The sequence below is a fragment of the Amblyomma maculatum genome, chromosome 2, assembly GCF_055883805.1.
Source record: "Amblyomma maculatum isolate TAMU_Amacu chromosome 2, ASM5588380v1, whole genome shotgun sequence".
NCBI classification, from domain to species: domain Eukaryota; kingdom Metazoa; phylum Arthropoda; class Arachnida; order Ixodida; family Ixodidae; genus Amblyomma; species Amblyomma maculatum.
In genome coordinates, this window is record NC_139345.1 from 113,995,043 (window position 1) to 114,008,421 (window position 13,379).

Sequence of the window (13,379 nt, forward strand, 5' to 3'; positions counted from 1 at the left end):
CTTCCAACTGAGCTACATCGGCCGCTGTCCCCCCTGCTACTTGCTTGGGTATTTATGTTGTCTGTATACGAACCTTGAGAGTGTTCACCAGCGCCACCCTCTACTTGTGTTTAATTATATTACCCCTAAACAGATTACATTACTAATTTCTGTGATCATCCAAGTAAACATTAAAAAAAAAAACATACATAAAGTACCATCCCCAACGCTTTCCTTGGCCTCGCCGACTGTTGGCTTCTTTCCTTCATATATATATATATATATTAGATAATTCTTACCCTGTTCGTAAGTCCGTCCGGTGATTCGGAGGCGTATATCGCTGCAGGTAACAGCAGGACTATTGCCGCCGCGTTCAAATGCATGGTTGGCTAGGAATGCCCAAAGGGTGCGCGCGCACTGCTTACTCCTGCCAGGCACGAGTTCTACATACGAAACAGTTTACCCAGCATCTGGCCTTATCATACAGATGATATTGCGTGGACGACGCGGGTAAACGTTGAATAAATGTGGCGGGAATTTTCCACGGCTGTCATTCTCTGAGTTTATTTATTCGCATAGCCTGTGGATCATGCGGGCCGAAGGAGCTCTAGCTGCTGGCTCATGTGATGTATACGGTCAAGAACCCGTTGAAGAGCGCGCCTTTCAGCTCTTGTTTCTCTTTTTTTTTTTTCGCGGTAATGTTTCCTGGTTACGCTGTGCCATATATTGCAGAGCACGAGAAACGTCTGTTATTTCTATTTTGGGAGATATTGGGGGTTAATGACTACATGGAGGCTGAGATAGGTACAATAAAACCTTGGGAGCCACATTAGGTAGTCGAGATTTTGTGACAGCCCAATATGGTATATAGCCGGTCTCGGGGAGGGAAAAATAATTTTTAAAATGTCATCGAAAAGAACGCTAACCCACCGATGAGTTATTGCAACGTGTAAAAATGTGTAATAGATTTTTGCACTGCAAATGCGCAACAGTTTTGTGTAACGCATACTTGTAATTGTAATTCTTGTAATCGTTTTGTAATTAGCGACTTGCGATAATACTCTGAGATTGATTTTAAGGCGTTACGGTGAAAAACATTCAGTCTACCACATTGAATAGCTGATGCGCCGATTACTATACACTTAGTTGATCGGATGCATACCTATAGAAAATGCATGAATATCACAGCACTGCCTTGTGAGGAGCAAGGCTCCGCGTGTGACTAAATCATACCCGTCGATCCATTGGGTGTGTTTTGCCGTCGACAAGAACATCGTGCCAAAAGACACGATGTGCCAAGATTAAAAAGTGCAGCGCTTGACTTCTCATTGCCTGGCGCGCTCATTGACGGATCATAGGTCGGATTATCAGCATATATAATCACTTATAAGAATAATTCCTGCGTTTCGGATCACGTCATATTTATTTCTCGCTTAATCAACTCAAATACAATATAACTTCAAAACTCTGAAGGGCTTTAAATGCTAATTCATTAAAGTATTTATTGTTTCATGTTCAATATATTGACACTTGAGTAAATTGCATTATATTTATGTGGAATGCATATTGTACAATATTCCGCCCTCCACCACTCAGGCGATGGTGAAGGGCGGGGTAAAAGCTGCTCAAAAATCCGCAGCTTGACAAAGGCCCACAGCCTCTTTTAAAAGGCGACAACAGCAAAACAAGAAAGCACATTTTATCGCTTTATAGTTTAGAGATCCAAACATATGAAATTATTAATAGAATCAAGTAACTGCAAAGCAACCATCAAGAACAATACAGTAAATGCATACCATGGAGTTCAGGGATAAATATACACGTCTCGTTCAAAATGCGCAGGAAATCACCAAATATCTTTAGGAATGCATCAGAGTGAAGCGGTCATATTGGAAAGCCTTAATGGCTCATACTGTCGGCAATAGTTCGTCCGATCATACTATAGCTGTCAATCAAATGACGTAATCACCGCAAGCCGAAAGTGATGTCAACAGAAAAATAAAAATCCTATCTCCATCCAGCCGAATGATTTAACCAATTGCGCCTCGCCCGGGATTTTCCTTTTTTTTTTTTTTCGAAAACAAAATACCTTTATTCACATATATGTGTACAAGGCTGCTACTCAGCCAATAGATGAGATTATTGATTGTTTCTCGCGTTAACGTCGTCCAGAAGAAACAGGACATGAGTTGAATGTACAAAAAAAGAATAGAGAGGTTGGTAAGAAAAGGACAGAGGAAGTTAGACCTATTAGCCCGACGTGTGCGCATCAAAAAGCCAAGGGGGAAAACCAGAGAGGAGAGGGAGAAAACTTGGGGCAACGGGGCATGCAGCATCAGCGGCACCCAAACCATTTCCTAGTCGAAAAAAAGTACAGAACTGTGTCAAAAATACGACAAAATATCCTGTAGTTCTGTCGTAACCATCAGATCTTTCTGTAGTTCTGTAGTTTTTCTGTAGTATATTTCTGTTGCCTGTTGTGCTGTTGCACTTTTCTGTTGTAACTACATAAATTTCTGATGTTACTACAGAATGTCTTGTTGTCACAACAGGTTTCCCGTCAAAAACCGCACAGAAATTTTGTCGTAACATCATAAAATTTTGTGTTGTTTTTCCGACTGGCTTGTACTGGCGTTTCTTGAAGATAAGCACTGTGCGACAGCCCCGCTGCAGTTCCTCCCGCAAGCTGTCGTCGGAGCCAGACGACTCGAGTGCGCTCGCTGTCCGCTCTATTTTGTCCACCAGGTGCCACCACGCTGGTTTCTGGCAACGCACACACTCCACCACATCCACACGCGCACTATCACAATGTCTCCGAGCACTGGACAATCACAAGGCGCGTCGAGACACAAGAGGCCTGGCCACGTGACGTCCAGATCTATGCCTAAGAATAAAAAACGCCTAATTCGTCCCAGAAGATGAGCACCGTGTTACATTCCATGAAGACGCGTTGTGCAGTCTCCCGCTTGCCACACAGGAGACAGTTAGCGCCCTATGGTAGGGGAAAAAAAAAAACGCTCTTCCTGGCGGGCTTTCACGGACAAAACTCTTATGGGGAAATGGAAGTAGAAATCCTTGGATCCTGTTGGAACGGGAAGCCTCCTGACACGCTTGAAGACATCAGTCTTGCCCACCCTGGTTGGTGGTTGCAGATATACTGGTGATTTTAGAAATTGCGCCAGTAGGTCCCCGTAACGCTTTTGGAACCAAGATAAAAGATCTTGCAGCAGCGCCAGAGACTCCACAACATCTTTGTAGAATGACATGGCTCTCATTCCGTAGCATTTTGGCTTATTTGTGGCCAGCCAAGGGGACAGATGCGTCGAGTCGAGATACTGAATGGACACACGATGGAAATTATCCTTTTGATTCCGAAAGAAAATAAACTCTACTTTCACTAGACCCAGTGAAAGTGTTCCCGGATTTTTTTTTTTTCAGCATGGTATTTATTAAACGCCTTTAAATACAAGAAATAGCTATATACATTAATTACAAAGTAATCAGCCTGTGGGCAAAAAAGTCCAATTGAAATATACAATATACAAAACAACACCACGCAACTACAACACGTCTTAGCACAACTTCACTAAAACGGTGGCAAGGAAATACAAAACATCAATATTGGGAGCCATATCCGGTTGATATTCACTATCTTCGTGTGTGTATCTCAGCTGGTGCACCATCTGGCCAAAATGAGCACTGGGGGAAACGAGAGGCTCAGCATTTCGGTCCAACGTACGCGCTTTTCACAGGCTATGCAGTCCAAATAGGAAAATCATAGGTGGTGAAGGGTTGGTCAACGCCGCTTGCGGCGGGGGCTAGCCTGCCACCAAATATTTATCTCGTCAAGGCCGTCATTACACCCCCACCGCTTCGGTGGTGGACGACGGCCGCGCGCTCCTTTCTCCCCCTCTTCTTTATCTTTCTTCTTTATTTACTGTTCTTTCCGCACGAGGCAGCGGAGGTGGCTCAGCAACAGAGCCTGCAGTAGCAGGCCCGTGCATTTTCTTTTCATTATTCCTACAGTCGCAATTAGGTATGGGCCATTATCGCACACAGTGAGAATTCAAAATAAAATCTTTCTTCAGTATTTATGTAGAACATCCCAAAATAATATCGCATCTTTGCAGGCAATAAAATAGTGTTCGATAGTTTCAAGTGTATTACATACCCGACAATTAACAGAAGGAACAAAAATATATAGATTTTGTGTGTGTGTGCATGAAACCACACTTTAACAGGTAGAACTGCGGCATCCAGTCGAAAAAAACTACAGAACTGTGTCAAAAATACGACAAAATATCCTGTAGTTCTGTCGTAACCATCAGATTTTTCTGTAGTTCTGTAGTACTTTTCTGTAGTTCTGTAGTTTTTCTGTAGTATATTTCGGTTGTCTGTAGTTCTGTAGCACTTTTCTGTTGTAACTACAGATATTTCTGATGTTACTACAGATTGTTCTGTTGTCACAACAGGTTTCCCGTCAAAAACCGCACAGAAATTCTGTCGTGACATCAGAAAATTGTCTGTAGTTTTTTCCGACTGGAGTTTAAAGAAAAACGTTTTAGTACACGGCGAGGTCGGAATTGTACGTACTCTTTTCAACACACCATGCCCCATACAATTAGAATAGGTGAGAGCGATATAATGGAGGCGGGAACAACATAGATATCAATTCTTTGTATACATTTTTCCGTGAAACAGAGAATAAGTACTCATAAGAAACGCGCTGAATCGCAAACTTCTTCCATAAAACTAAATAATAAGGGCCGATCGGTAAAATTGGGAGATACCACTGAGTTGGGAAGAAGGTTCACAAAGTTAGTTTTCAACTAACTTTGTGTAGACGAGGGCATTTGGAAGGGGGAGATTCCTGAAGGCGAGCCAGATGCAAGGGCAGTGGTGGCAGTGGAGGGAAAGAGTAGGCAGGGGACTTGGAAAGTTCCAAGCATCCCTCGTAATTTTTTATGGGCTCAAAAATGTACAAAAGCTGAGCGCGCGAGGTGCGCAGGAAACTCGCTTAGGTAGCATCGAGGATCATCCCTAAACTCACCCAAACGCAGCGTCCCTTGACGTGTTGCAGCTCCCGATTCGAATCGTCTGCACTGTTGTACCACATACGACATGGTCGTTAATTTTGAGAGCTACTGAGTAAAAGAAAATGCATTCCACGTTACAGTGGAGCAAGCAGTTCGAGTTTGACACCCTATAGTCGCTGAACTCTTCACTAGCGTGCGTTGGACTTACAACGAGCTCCTTGTGCGCCTCATGCGCTAAAGTTTCGGTACCGTGCTAGAAATGCGCCGCGTTTCCTCGCGCTTCATAGCTTTAGAGAACGGACATTCCTTCGCTTCAAATACTTATATGGCATCGTGTCGCCCATGTTTTTGGTTTCCGATTGGCACTAACCATCATATTGCGCTAAATAAAATTTGATCAGGGCGCATTAATTATTCACCTACCTAATTACGGTTACTTTTAGAGTGTAGCTCTTGTTCATGTCACAAGCTGCCTCACCTATACATATATTATGTTGAGGCATGAAAAGGAAAGAAAAATAAAGTGTCACTTAACCTCACCTATACAGCGGAAGTTGCGGGACATTCTACCTCAAATATAGAGCGAAACTCACGGGACCTCGCTGCTCCTCTGAGCAGGATTCGACAAGCCGGCGGGGCAGCGACCACGCGTCCTTGACGCGGGCACTGCGCAGCAAGCCAGACCGTAGCACGCCCGCGCCAGTGCGCTCTGGGAAGATTCAGTCTTCCGGGCCTCTCTCGTGGCCGCTCCGGGAAAGCGTCTTGTGTTTCACCGGGCCACGCGATCGACGCATCATTCTCCTCATCTATACAGCCGCCGCTACCGAGCAACCCAGCCTTCGACGCCTCAGCTAACAAGAAAGCCGTGAGAATTCCATTTCGCCATAGACTGTTGTTTAATCGAACATTATTTTCGCTTTTGTTAACCTTTACCTGACTTAGTAATATTTTTACGCTGTGTTTTCTATTTAACCCTTGCCCATACTTATTATATCTAGAATACTTGCTTTGTTATCTTTATAGTCATCTTTTATCGCAGTGTTTTGTTCATTGCCGAGTTTTTTACTTTTGTCATTTACCGAGTCGTCTTTTATCACTATCATATCGTGACGTTTTACTTTTTTTTCTGTGCTCTATTATTCCTCAATCGCACACCGACACACGTACTTCACGGGTTGACCGGCATCACTTTTAAATGTGTTCACAAACCACATTGAGGGACGACGGGTAACCGTAAAGGATATCCCGCGCCTCTGTTGACCGTAAAGGGGGGGGTTCGTGACAATTCACCAGTCTGGCGATTGAGCTTTATCGCCATTGGAGCTGTTGCCGGTGCAACCGAGCGACAGTCTTTTTCTCTTATTGCATTTTGACTAAAAACACAAGACATATAAGATGTCAGCAACATTTGCACTGACACGGCATATTAAATTTTTATTTTCAACTCTATCAGTTCATCAAGAACGTTTATCTATACGCTAGCTGGTCATGCAGCGTCCGATACTTCCCTCAGGCGTACGACACAATCAATGAAGTGCTCGAGAACAGGCCTGACAACATCAGCATTTTTTAATTTCGTCCATGTCTTCCAACCAAGAAGCATGATAGTGCCCATAAGGTAATTCCTGTAAGAGAGAGAGAGACTCTTTAATAAAAAACAGAGAATTTAGCCAGCGTTTAGATTTCGCTGGCATGCTACTCTGCGTGGGAAGGGGAATTGGGGAGGGAAAGATTGAAAAAAAAAAATGGTGAGGAAAATAAAAGAAATGAAGGTGGAGACAAAATGCGGCCATTAAATGCGTTGTAAGGTGCATTATGGAGTAATAGTATAAAATGAAATTATGAAATTCATAATCCGACGAATGTGTTCATAGAGTTCACAGCGTGTAAAATGCCTGAGGGTGACATTCAAGGTGAATTCAGAGTTTGTCAATAAGTCCAATATCTTTCAAATACGTAAATAAAAAGTTCATTGCGAGCCTCTGTTGCCTAGGGCAGGCTAAGGGACCTAAAGCACTATTCATTGTTAACGGCACTGGAGAGAGCATCTCCATGCTGTGTTCATAGTACGCTCGCACGTCAGCGTACGCAGGACACTCAAGTAGGATATGTTGTACAGTTTCAATCGAGCCACAGTTGTCACAATACGGACTGTTCATTTGTCCGAAAAGGTATCGCAGGCCAATTGTATATGCAGTTCAGGCGAAGTCGGTGGTGGAGTTTCTAGTTGGCGAGGAAATCTTGGAGGAAGTCTTGATCTTAGATATGGGTCAATTGAATAAAAACAAAAATTGGTAGTGATGTGTCGGCAAGCTCCAAAGTCGATACTTTGTTTCGGAAGCAATTTTTTTAGCCAGTTGGGATGCATCAGATTTCGCGAAGAAGGTCCGAATGTATATTTTATGTTGGTGCCTTTACGAGCCGCTTCATCTGCTTTTTCCTTGGCTTTAATGCCACGCTGCTATCCACTGAAATGTTATGCAGAGGCCTGCGGTAATAGCCAAATGATGTAGATGTCAAGGCCTATGTCAATGGAAACAGGCTGATTGGTTTTCTTCAGCAGGTTATTCAGGATTTGCAGAGATACTCTGGAATAAGTGAAGATAACCCATCGTCCGGGAGTTTGGCGCACATAAGGAGAACAGCTTCTTTAATGCCATGGAACTCAGCTGTCGTAGGTGATGTCTTCCGCTGCAGCCGGTACATAGACCTGTTCCTGCCTTCTTGCTGGCCAAAACCATGCGATACGGATGTAATGGTCGGTCTTTCTTTAATGTCCTTTCAAGCAAATCCCAAAATAAAACTGCTTCCCGGCAGTCTAAAAACGCGTGATCTATGGTTTCAGGCTGTTTACATCAAAAGCAGTTTGTCGACCAAAGGACTATCAGGCCTTAATCGTGAACCATGTTTTAACTGACAGTGTACTTGCGTGACGTTTAAAAAATATTTTTACAGATGGTTGCATTGGCATTCTTCTAACCCTTTTGATCTCAGTACTCCTGGACCTCCACAGCTTGACAACCGGTAAACGGGTACAGGGATCATTGTTTCCACTAGATTTTTGTGCGTGTGTTTCCTAGTGACATTGGTGAGGTACTACATGAAAAGTCGTACCTGTAATATCTTGTACACCAGCACAGCTTCATCCAAGTAACCTTTCACGGCACCGTGCATTTCATCTATCGAACATACAAGGAATCCTGGAAGCAACTGACATAAGCGAACTTGCATAACTGTCCGAAGAAAAACTTCTTTCTGATCGCGAAGAAACAGAAATCGCGACATGAGTTGTCTATCAAATAAATGTGCAAGGCCAAGACCACCTTTCTTCATGGACAAGAACAAGTGCTCTTCTGGTCCTTTTCCATGTCGATGCCAAAATAAATACAGCAAGGACCCGATGCATCTTCTGAATATTCATCCGCGAGGCGGTCAACATATTCAGAAAATATATCTTGAAAACGAAAAAAAATGGCAGTGGCTTAGCTTGGTTAAGCTTGGTAATTGCGAAAGCAATAGCTATGGCTATGCCTAGGTTCAGCTGGTGGTGTAGCAGGTTGTGGTGCTTGTGGTTATGCTTATGGTTATGCAGTGATTCACTCTGGCCACGGCATATGGTTCAACTATTGTTCATTGCGGGGTGCTAGCTGGTTATTCTATGTATAACTAGTAGCGAGGCAAGGAGTGCCGTGGCTGCAACGATATACTTGGTTGTGGGTGAGGTTAAGGCAGAATGTACAACTGCCGCTCCGGCACCGGCTGCAACGGCATTCTTTACGCTAGCAGAAATGAAAGCATCCTTGGAGACTGCGTTGGTTCCACGTGCCGCCAGGCCACCTCCTATAGTATCCAACGTTGCACCCCCGGCGGTAGCTGCGGCTGCAGCCCCATAATTCTTCTTAGCTTTAGGAACATGTGGCACAAATGCAGCTCCGCCCGGCCGTAGGTCAACGTTGGGCTTAACTCTCGGCGTGTAAGGGCGTACCCGAACCGGCGCCCCAAACGTCGTTCTAAACGGTCTCAAAACAGTCTCAGGGATGACGTCACTCCGGCTGTAGCGCTCCCTCACGGACGGAGCGGGAGTCAGGCCGCGGCTGGTAGCTACCGCCTCGCGAGCCGACGGCGCGAGTTGGGGCCCCTGTTTTTGCGGCACATGGGATGACGTCACTCCGGCTGCATCGCCTCTCGTGGAAGGAGCGGGAGTTAGGCCGCGGTTGGTAGCTACCGCTTCGCGAGTTGACGGCGCTAGTTGGGGCCCCTGTTTTTGCGCAGCTGTGCTTGGCGGCGCGCCAAAGGTCACGCCAAAGGTCAATGGTAACTACCGCCTCGTTACGCGAAGGGCTGAAAAGTGAAAGTAGCATTGCTTTCGCAATAAAATAGGTTACACACAGTAACACGTGAGAACGTAAACAATTAATTGTCTCCCTTGTCACGCATTCGCCTTTCCCTTTGCCTTTGGTCGAAATTTCCGGAGTCCTCCACTACGGCGTCTCTCATAGCCTGAACCACTTTGGGACGTTAAACCACACAAACCAAACCAAACCAAACCTTTGCCTTTGTTACTTGTTCATTCCAGTATGGCTCCAGACTGCTTTAAGAGTCGAGTGGCACGCCAAGGTACATGCGTAGTGGGTACAGTAGACCAATTCGAAGTCGGGAGTAGTAGTCTGGCTTCTCATACCAGTCGCCATGCCAGAACCCATAAATCTTGTCCCAATTTATTTGTGCCCCTATGCATTTTCGAGACTTTTCAACTATTGCCCTGGCCTCACAAATGCTCTCTTTATTTGAGCAAAAAACGGCGATGTCGCCTGCCTAACCCAAGATTTTCACGTGCGCTGAGAGTAACCTGAAGCGCGTTATCGATCAAACACAGAGACTCGAGGTAGAGTGCGAACAATAAGGGCGACAAAGGACGTTCCTGCCTCATTGAAGATTGAAGATGGAGGCTTTCAGTAAGCTCTCCATTAACAATGATGCGCGTTGTACAATTCGCGTACCTACGCCATTCATACGCCCTCCGTTATTACGCTACCCACATTAGCATGATCCAGCATGGTGGAAAGAACATCATGGAACACGCGATCGAAGGCATTTGCTAGGTCTAACTGCATAATTGCCGCCTTGTCAAATAGTTCATCGCAGCGAAAGATACAAACTAGCCAAATAGATTTTCTCGGATGAGCCCTGAGCCGCTCGCTCGTGGCTCTTTCTCTTCTTCTGAGAAAATATGTGACTCGCGAGAAAAAGATGTACAACTGCACACACACACACACACACACACACACACACACACACACACACACACACACACACACACACACACACACACACACACACACACACACACACACACACACACACACACACACACACACGCGCGCACACGCACACGCACACGCACACACACACACACACACACACGCGCGCGCGCGCGCGCCCACATACATACATACATACATACATACATACATACATACATACATACATACATACATACATACATACATACATACATACATACATACATACATACATACATACATACATACATACATACATACATACATACATACATGCATGCATGCATGCATACATACATACATACATACATACATACATACATACATACATACATACATACATACATACATACATACATACATACATACATACATACATACATACATACATACATACATACATACATACATACATACATACATACATACATACATACATACATACATACATACATACATGCATGCATACATACATACATACATACATACATACATACATACATACATAAAGCATCTCAGATTCTTTTCCTCAATATATCGTGAAAACGCTTAACAAGCTGCGCTCAAAATTCGCATTATATTATAGTAATTATCCGCTGTGGTTAATATTTTGTGTCTGTAAAACGTTATCCTTCTGTATTTAACAGCCTACCCGCGATACATTAGTGGTGCGGGCGGAGTCTGTCTTTGGACTCCTTCTTACCTTACGTATTTAACACCCTATATTTAGCAATTTTTTAAAGTGTTCACTGAAACACCGATTCGCTGCAGTGGAACGAGCCATGTTATCTGTGTGAGGCTAACAGCAGCCGCGTCGGCGCGCACGTGCCAGTGCTGACAAGGAGAAGAAGCAGAAGCCGTTTCGTTGTGACTCTGTAGCTCCGCGCTTGTCTCGGCGACCAGCATCACGATTCTGCGCTCCAGATTCAGCTCGCTCTTGAAGACCACCCTACAGCTGTTGGCGGGCAGCCCTGCCGAGACCTCCGAGAGCGCCATGCAGGCTTCCCAAGGCATGGCCGGGCCCGAGACTGGTAATGAGCGTGAATGCATGCTGTTCGCGGTTTGGCGCGGGTCTTTATATCGCAGTCGTCCCGCGTGTTAATCCGCAAATCAGTTTTTGTAGGAATTAAACGCAAAGAGAACCGGATCAATGGCAACTGCAGAACCAACTGTCAGTTGGTTCTGAAGAAAAAAAACTTCCTAGAGCGCCGCAGAATCTGTACTGGAGAAATGCGAAAGCAGTGCTGCACACGGCACACCGCGTTCTTGCAGCCAAGGTCAGGGCTCGTGCCGCACAGTGGGAATTTCATTTCCTTGGCACGCGTTCGCTGCAGTGCCCCTGCAAGTGTGGGACTGCACGGTACACTTGCTCCTGTTAAGCGGCGTTGCTTCGCGTTCGTTGCAATGCTCCAAGCTTGGGATTGTCGGTACGGCGTCCCTCGTTGTCGCGCCCCCTACGTTGCTATTTAGACAAGAAGAACGCTAGAAACGACAGGAACACATCTCGGGGAATCTCGCGGACAGATCTCACAAACAGATTTCGCGCACACGAGATTTTCACCATGAGCCAAGAAAGGCTTAACAAAACGCATTGCGGGGCTAGATGGTGAATCATAGTTTAAATTATTCAGCCCTACATAAATGACGAGGACACAGAAAGAAACACAAGACGGGCGCTGTCCTGTGTGCACTTCTTGTGTAAGAAATACACAAGAAATACACAAGTATTCTACACAGGCAGCGCCCGTTTGATGGTTTATTCCTGTGTCCTCGTCATTTATGTAGTGCTGAATAACTTTCCGAGAAATGCTTCCGCTTAAAAATTCATTCGCTCTTCAGTATTAACTCGCGAAGTCTGTTATCCACTTTATAAAAAGTACACCTTTACGCGTACATAGACCTATTTATGCAGGTCCTGTTTGTCGAGGCTAGCATAGTCAAAAGATATATGAACTATGAAGTAAAAAAGTGTATGTCATTTAGCCTTTTGTTAGTTACTAGGATAGGTGAAATAAGGCTGTTTACCAGAAGTGAGGGTGTAAGAAGTCGGAAGGAAACAACGGATTTCGCCAGGATTATGAATGCCAGAGAGGGAAGGGGGGGGGGGGGGGTCCGAATGTCTAAGAGGATGGAGGAAGAGGATGAGGGTTGAGAAGAACCTGTAGTCGTTTTTATTAGTCGTCAGTGCAAAAAAAAATAAAAAAAAAAAGAAGCGGTAGTAATTATAGCGGCAGTCTACAAAGAACATGGGGCATGAGTAAAATGAAACACGGCACATCTGCTCCGTATAGACTACAATTGTAAGACACAAATTATCTCTGTATCCGTGGCCACTTAGCGTACCTAGCCTCAATCTGGTCATAATAGATCTCGTAGTAGCACATCCACATACATTATAGTATGCTAACTTAATAATGCGAACATCCAAGGCCGCATATGACAGCACAAAGGCGGATATAAGACTCCTATATAACGTATTAATTTCGGCATCGCCCGAATTAATGTGCACTAGCGCTGTCTGTGGTTAAGCGAGAAAACAAAACTAAACGCTCTAGCATGGCTTGCCATTCAGGCATTGCAAAGTAATTGTCAACCTGGAGCTCTTACCGACAACACAAACGCCCCATAGTGTCTGGTCCTCCTCGGTCCTCGTCTGTGAGCCGGTAACTAAATGTAAGCTTCAGGAGGTCGGGTTCAACAGCGGAGTTGCGGTTCGTCCCTGTTCGTCCTTTTTTAATATAATTTGCTACCTATATTCCTATCTTAGTTGAAGCCAGAAATGTTAACGCTTGAGTGCAGTGGGGCCGTGCGGGGGCCCAGAAATCTGCGAGTTCCAAACTCCTTTTCTTAAAAAAAGTTTATCCATCCATCCGCATGCGATAAGAATCGAGGTTTCTTCCCTTACTTGAACCATACGCCAACCGAGGTGTGCACCTGTGTGCAACCATGCAGCGGCGCACCTGTGTATTTACGTGACGCGCGATTCTACGTTCTCTAGTGTACGTGTACAATGCATTTGTTCATGCGTGTGCTTACGTGTGCATCTGGGCGTGACGTGCAC